Below are 8,242 nucleotides of genomic sequence, written 5' to 3'. Positions count from 1 at the left end.
AATGGGTTCTTTAAAAGGAATTAATTTCAAAAATCAAATTACATTAAATTTTTGGCAAGAATTACTACATATAAGTCACGGGCAGTAAAAAATTAACCACAGCACATGTAAGTTACAGCTGGTTTAGCCACATGTGGGAGACACCTTACACCTCTACCGGCCTCAGAGACGCTCAGGAAAAGGCTTAGAGCTTGCTAATCCCTGACATCTGGTTAATTATGACAGTGAACTTGTTTCTTCTATTCTTTACCAAAATGTGTCAATTTTAAGGATCTGACATGCAGATGACTTAAAAGATTAATAACATACAGGCAAAAAGAGAAATTTTTACTCACAAATGTGTTCCAAGTACTGCTTACAATTTGGCACTATCTGCTTCTGTGCTTCATATTAAATCCTTTCGTGCTTCAATGCGTGTTTGGTGGATTTAGAGCCGCTTTTGTCCCTAGCAGAGAAAAACTGGAGTTAATTGAGAAACTGGATGATAACAACCTAAGGGACTCAGTGTTGGAAATCCTCCAAATAATAAAAGTCATCAAATATGCATAATCATCCATTAAGAAACCAGTGAAATACAGAAAAAATAATTTCAGTCCCACAGATAGGGCCCTACAATCATTTATTAGGTAACATTAATGTGGCAGATGAAAAATGTTTAAAAGAATACTGTTTATATTATGAAGTAACAAATATTGGCTACATTTTCATTCAGTTATTTTCCTTCTGTATTTAATTTAAACCAGTAATGTATGCACATGGTATAAAGTACACAAGATAATAAGGGCACACCCAATGTGTGCACAACCACAACCACCACCATGCTGGTGCCATGGCAACATCTACTCTCACTTTTGGGCAGCACTCTACATGAAATAGTCTGCATATACTTGGATCTGAAGCACAGCAAAAGCTTATACTCAGAAATAACCCTGAAAAGAAATAATGCAAAGGATTATAGCTTTGGAACATTGTATGTTGAAGATGTGTAATAAAGGGATGCAAATTACTATTCTCCACACTCCATCTTCTGCATTTCAGTCTTACAACTTGTACATTTTGTGAATCGCAACATTACATCTACAGTAACATCTTGTATTCCGAGAATCCCTTAGTTTGAAAGTATCAGAAATAGAATGGGAAAATGGACAGTGAAAAGATAAAAACTGGAAAAAGCCAAACTCTCATGCAGTTAACCTGAGCCACTTACATTACAGTAAATGAAACATTTCTACTGGATAGAATTCTGTATTCTCAGTTACTGGGTTTTCTGTTTAAAACAGATGAACACAGAGAAATGAAATCCTCCCCCCATTAAATTATGGCATTTTTGATCTTTTGGCAATAAATAAACTTTTCATTTGGAGTTGTTAATCCCAGTTTTGTCACTGAGAATTCAACTAGCAAGCAGTAAATAAATCTCTTGTGACATAAGGAAACAAAACCCCTCAGAATTTTAAATGTTAGAGCTCTACTTTCTAGACCAAGTGGTTCCCAAACATCAGTATTTATCTTATCAACTCCATATTTGTTTGTTTACCATATTTACACAGTACAATTATCCTGATCCTGGCTATACTTAATCATCTAACCCAACTTTTAAAAATCTTTAAATGTATTTTAAGAGAAAATTTTATATCACTACCTTAAGCCATGACTTCACTGTACATATATAAATACACCTAACAAAAATATAACTATCACCAAAACTCCTATCCCCATACCACTTAAAGGTCAACTCACATAACCACTCATGGTGGGCTAGTCTGGGGACACAACGGATCAAGCCTGGGTTCTCATTTTCTGTATCAGAACACTGGGGCTGAAAAAACAGCCTAGGAGGTCACAAAAGCAACTTGGTTCAAATTGACTGTGGTTGTAAAAATTGATATAATTCTCCAATTACAAAAACATGAAACATCCGGCCCTTTATCACTAATTGCGTGGATCTTGTTCAAGGTTTTTATATAGGTCACCCTGCTTCAGTTCTTACCAAGCAACTAAATGAACATGCATATTAGAAAAGGAGAGTGTGGCAATCCAAGATAAATTATAATTTTTAAAGTCATTGACAACTTGGAAAATTAAATTAAGGTGTTATGAACCCACAGAAAACAAGTGTCAACAGCAAGAGGGAGGAGAGCAACAGCTAAACTTTTGTCACCCTAAAAGGAGGCAGCCCTAACGGACAGGAAGGGTTAGAACACACAATTTCCTCTGGAGAGAACAGCCCAATCAAGGCAGAAGCGTTTGAAAACCGAGAAGGTGGCAGTCCCCCAACCCCAATTTAATTACTTGGGAAACTACTAAGTACAACTCAATTGTTTTAATTCGTTCCTCCTCCATTTCCCTAAGGGTTTTTCCTTTGGGATTTTATTAGTGAATGCGACACAGAAATGACTTCCATCTAGGGAGAGAAAACACCTAAGATCAGACAGTCTCTGGGTGCGATGCTGGAGGCCCCTTTTCTGTATTTGGGGACAAGGAGCCCCGAAGCTATTTCTTTCCCTTAAACTGAATCTTCTGCAATTAAAAGCGGCCATTCCTCTAAAAGCCTTCTCCCAGGAGCATGCCCCGGCTCCCGTGCCGTGGGGCTCAGCCTGCGCATCTCTCGCAGGGTGGAGGGGCCTCGTCCTGCAGACACCCCAGCTCCAGCGAGGAGGCCGGGGCGCCGCGCCGAGGCCTTTCTTCCCGAACACGTATTTTCCCCAAGCGGGCAGCAAACAGAAACCCTGCTCCAGGATCGGCGGGCGCCGGCCTCAAGGTCACACTGGGGGCGCTGGGGGTGCCGGGGCCGGGCGGGCGGGCGGGGTGACCTGCGCGGCCCCGGGTCCACGCCCCGGGCTCGCGACCCCCCAACTGTCTGCGGCCGCAGAAGGCGGACTTCGCCCACGAACCGGGGCAACGAACCAGAAGGGGGTTAGCGGGGGGCCCCGAAACGCCGCCGGGGCGTGTGCGGCCCGGCCCCCCTCGCTCGCCCGGCCCGGGGGGAAGGCCCGAGGCGGGGGACACCGGCAGGGCCGGACGCCCGCGGGCGGTGGGTGGCGACCGCGGCGCCAGGCCCGCCCGGGCCGGGAAGAGGCCAGCACTCACCCCTGGGCCCGCTGGAGGGTCCCCGGCGAGGGCCGCCGCCCGCCGGCTCCGGGGCGCCCGGGTGAGCGCTCTCAGGGGCCGTTGGCCGAGCGCACGGAGGCGCCGGGGCAAACACCGGCCGGAGCGGCCCGCAGCGGGCCGAGAGACGCGAGAACGGCCCGGGCTGGCCCCCTCCAGGAGCCGTAGCAGAGGCGGGTTCGTGGTCATGTGACACGGGGAAGGGCGGACGTGAGGCTCACGCACAGGGCGGGGACCGCGCGACGTCGGCACGGAGACATCTTTGATGAGGGCAAAGAGCGCCGCGTGCTGATAACACTTCTGCTGACATTGCGGTTCGTCCGTCCACCGTTAAACTTACTGTATTTCCCGATGTCTAGGAGCCTCGTGTTTACAGGAGAAGCCTTCGCTGGCCAGTTCGAGTTACTGTTTTTAGGACGAGCCTCATTAAAATCTCTTTGCTGTGAAGCCCAAGAATCTGCATATTTCGCCCTCTCTGTGATTCTTAAACGCCAATTTTGATTATTCTTCCACCCCTCTACCAGGAATCTTTCTCCGGAGATGCTCTTTGCATCTAACCACCTAACGACTAACTTCCCATAGGAAAATTCACGTTCAACATTGGGACGGGCTGAAGCCATATCACAAATGCTTTGTAAGCCTTGACATTAACGAACAGCCAAAGACGTGCACTCAAGCATGTATATCCCCAGAATCTGAAGATATTCTTGAGATATTATCATAACTCAAAATAATTTGAGAAGCCCTCTAAGAATTGCGTTCTTGGGCCCTTTCTAATAGGAAATCCTTTGAGTTTTAGTAATGACCAGACACTGGGTAGGTCACCTGTGACCCAGACCTTTAGAAATGAATCTTCCTGCTTCCACTAGTATCTTTCCAACTCTTATTACTTGCAGTTACCCCCCCCACCCCCCAAAAATGAACTAACTTCCAAATGAAGATTGTGATCCAATTACCAAGTCCAAGTCTTATCTCTTAATCCTGATCCCCACCAGTCTTCCTGAATTATTCTGTTAAATAAAACCTAACGCTGTCCAATAGTAGATTCTCAAAAGACATTTTCTCTCTCACCTGGAAACTGCTTCTTCCTTTATTTTTTGTTTTTTTTTTTTTTTTTTTTTTTGGTGATAATTTTACAGGGCAACCCCAATTGAAATGGGTTGGCCTGACTGTGGGTCCTCACCAGCCCATTTAAAAGGGACTTATAATGAGACTCAGCTGTAGGTACACACAAAAAGGTTCATAAAGGTTTTATTTACAAAAAGGGGAAATGAAGAAATGAGTAACTCAGGGAGAGAGAGATAAATTGCTGAATGCATCTCACCAGTTCCACTGAGCTGGGACCCAACAGTGCATTGACAGGTGGTGAAAAACCAAATACCCCCAAGGCCCACATGTCTGGTTATAAATAAAACCTGGCCGCCTAACTCCACCCTGAGTTCCCAGCAATCCTCCCTTGAATACATTATGGGATTTGTAGTCCTTGGTGCCTTGGCTCTCTTTGGTCTGGGATGGGGGTGGGGTCCATAAAACCTGTTTGTGGAGTTTGTTCAGGAAGTCCTTTCCCCCCAGCAATACTTCACACTGGGTCTTCCTTCTCTTCCATCATTAATGTGTCTGTTCCTCTTTCTGATCCAATCTGGCATTGCTTATTTTTACACCCACAGTTGCTGCAAATCTTTTGTGGGAAAAGATGACATATAAAGCTAACATATTAACACACTCATTTAGTCTCATCCTGTTGACCCATCGGTGCTTGATCCCCACAGGGGTTCATGCTCAAATTTTCTCCCTCTTCCCGATCTAGATCCTTTTGCTGAATTTCCTTTTTAATTTAATGGTAAAGTTAAGTTTTCTAGTCACCAAGTTTCAAAATTATGCTTACCTTTCACTGTCTCCCAAGTATCCCATCCTTTTGATTCTCCCTCATCAATTTCAACTGTCCATTTTCCGTGGCATTTGTGTTCCCACTGCTAGTCCACTACTCATCATTTGAGCTGTTACCCAGTTAAATGGCATCTCATCATCAGCCTTTATTCACCTAATTCTTATTATATGATGGATCCGCAAAGAACTTATTTTTATAATCTGTGACACTGTAAACATCCAAAGTGGGTATTTTGCTTGGCAACAAAAAGCCAAACTCTGAAGCATGAGAAATGTTCTTACTTGAAGGAGTTTATTATACAAGATGGCCAGCAAAGGAACCAGCAATTGGGCTGGCATCCTAATGAGGCCCTCTCCCCTCATACCTGGAGTGCTGTGATTATATAATGGGGGAAGGAGCATGAGGGACACACAGGGCGCCCAGAAGGTGCCAGATAGTCAAGCAGATGTGAATAAAGATGTTTAACTTTCCCAGCAGTGTGTTTTCTCAGCAATCATCAGCTGTCTCTTTCTGATGCCACTATCAACCTCAGACGGACACAGAGAATTTTATTAGGGGCATAAACCATCTATTTTTCAAGGTCCCAGGAATGAAGTTGGAGCCAATTAACAATCATGGGAGCGGGTAGGGAAAAGAGAGAACAAAGGGTAGAGTTTATTTCACTTTTTCTAATTTTCAGTCTTGAGAAGTTTCTTTTGTTGCAAAATAGAAAAGATATGGTTACAACATCCCAAATTTGAAGGCCCAGGTTCAAAAAGAAATTGATGATTTAGAGTTCTCTACAAATCCAAAAGTTCATAACAAATCACTTAATTTTTAAAAACATTTGATGTCATGCAATGGGCTGGCAAGGGGAGTATATTAAATACTGGCTCTTCAAGGTTACTGTTTCTGTCATTATTAGACTCTTGCTCAAAATCTTCATGAAGTACAAGTTCAGTCTGGTATTCTATACCCTACCTAATTTGACCCTAGCCTCCTACAATGCTACTTTTCCACTATGTGTGTGTGATGCATATGTATTATGTTATGCATATATTCTTAGCCACTAATTCTTCTCAGGAGTTGGGAGTTCTCCCTGCTTGCCTAACAATTTGCCTTTTATTCGTGCTTTTCTGCCACCTGGAATGCCTTTTGCCTCTGACCACCTTGTCTCTTGATATGCTAACTGCCCTTCAAGGACAACCTAAAATGTGCCCTCTTTTGTGAATTATTTCCTGAGGCCCCCATCTTTTGAGCCACTATTTGTCCTCTTAAGCTCTTATCAGTCTTTCCAGTATTACAACTATCTATGCATTTGCCTTATTTGCCCCTATGAACTATTAATTTTCATACTGAGACTAAGGTATGTGTGTCTCACTCATCTGAATATGAATCACATATATTGGGCATATTGTAGGTCTTGAGTATAAAGTCATGAGGCCTGTTTCCATATTTGATTGATGGACTAGAATTGAAGATAACTAAAACAATAGTTCAAAAAAGGTTTTGAGCAATGTCAGCATTTTTAGAAAAACCATAAAGCCTACAGAAATCTACAGGGGGCCATATTTATCTGAGTGTTTAAATTTAGCCTGATTCTTCAAAATCAGTTACTTTTTTGTCCATGTTTGGTTGTCTCTTTGTTTCCAAAAGAGAGGGTATAAACAATGATTAGTTCTTCTCCAGTGATGTGAAAATATGTTCACAGTGTAACAAGTCTTTAAAAAAATCTGTTTTTTTAAAGATTTATTTATTTACGCATACAAGAACTGGGGTGCAGGCTAGAGGTACAGGGAGGTGAGCGAATTCACCAGAGACAGTGGGGAACAGAACAGGCAGACTGACTGAAATATACTGCTGAGGGGAGCAGCGGAAAGACGGGAGAGGTCTGCTGTACCATATGGGCATCTCCCTGGCTGGGGATCAAACTTGTGCTGCAGAGGTTGTGGATTGCTTTATAGTGCGGTGCTTAACCCCTTGCATCACCAGGGAGGCCCTTAAAGAAAATCTTGCATGATTTTTTAATCCCATTTCTTGTTTAAAAATATTCTTACAGGAAAAAAGTCTGTCAGATATATACCTTAATTATCGTGGGTGGGAGTGAAGGTTTGGATCATGGAAATGTTTACATTGTTCATAATTTCTGTTTTGTTCACTGTATTTTACAGTGAACACCTATTGTTTTTACAATTCAATATAATTTATTCCATTTTTGAAAAAAAAAAGGCCAGATACAATTTTGAAAAAAAATTTTTTTTAAAGACATGTTTATTTATACAAGAACCGGGATACAGGCCAAATGTGTGGGAGGGTGAGATGATTCACCAGAAACAGAGCGGGGAACAGAACAGGCAGACGGACTAAAATACACTGCTGAGGGGAGCAGCGGGCGAGACAGGAGAGGTCTGCTGCACCAAATGGGATTCTCGCCGGCCGGCTTCACAGTACAGCGCTCAACCGCCTGCGCCACAAGGGAGGCCCAATTTTGAAAATTTTATTCTTAGAACATTCAATAAAATATTTTGGCAATAATTACAGAAATATTAGTACATTACAATATTGTAATTTAGTCAGGATATATAATATAAAATAGTCAATAATATATAATAGTCAATATATTTTAGATATATTTCATATGGATATAGAGTAAATATTTAATCAAGTGCAGTTGTAGTAAATTACATTTAAATCATAGAAAAAATCCTTGTAAGTTAAATTAGCAATAAAATTCAACTTTAAGCATCATTGTAATACTTTCATAAATAAGTTACCTAATAATGTCTATCTTGCAAAAAAAGATAGAAATTGTTATTTTAGCACACTGTGAAATTCCAAAGTTAATGCCTTAAATTTAAAAGAAACAAGTTATACACAGATTTGCTACAAGGTTAAATTTTAATAGCTTTGTAAGCTTCTCATAGATATCTGGAAAGTAAGGTACATGAGCTGTGTTTTAATGCTCATCTTAGAAGCATGACTGAATAACTATTAATATGGTTTCATTGGAATTTAAGGTTTTAGCATCATTTGTCTTCCTCAGAAGTTAAACACAGATAAGAAGGTAAGAGAAGACCAAGGCTTGGTGAGAAGCCAAGGTCAGTCACTTGGCATTAGCACCGATCTAGGGCTTTTACTAGATGCCCTTAAGTTCATTTGCAGTTGGGTACTTTGAAGAGAGACAGGGATGGAATATTTGTAGTCAGCTGTACCTGGTACTGACTGTGGAATTATTTCTTGGGTGCTGCCCAAAGCACTTTTCACAGT

Source organism: Talpa europaea (genome assembly GCF_964194135.1).
Source record: "Talpa europaea genome assembly, chromosome: 1".
Taxonomy (NCBI): Eukaryota; Metazoa; Chordata; class Mammalia; order Eulipotyphla; family Talpidae; genus Talpa; species Talpa europaea.
This window is presented reverse-complemented; position numbering follows the sequence as displayed.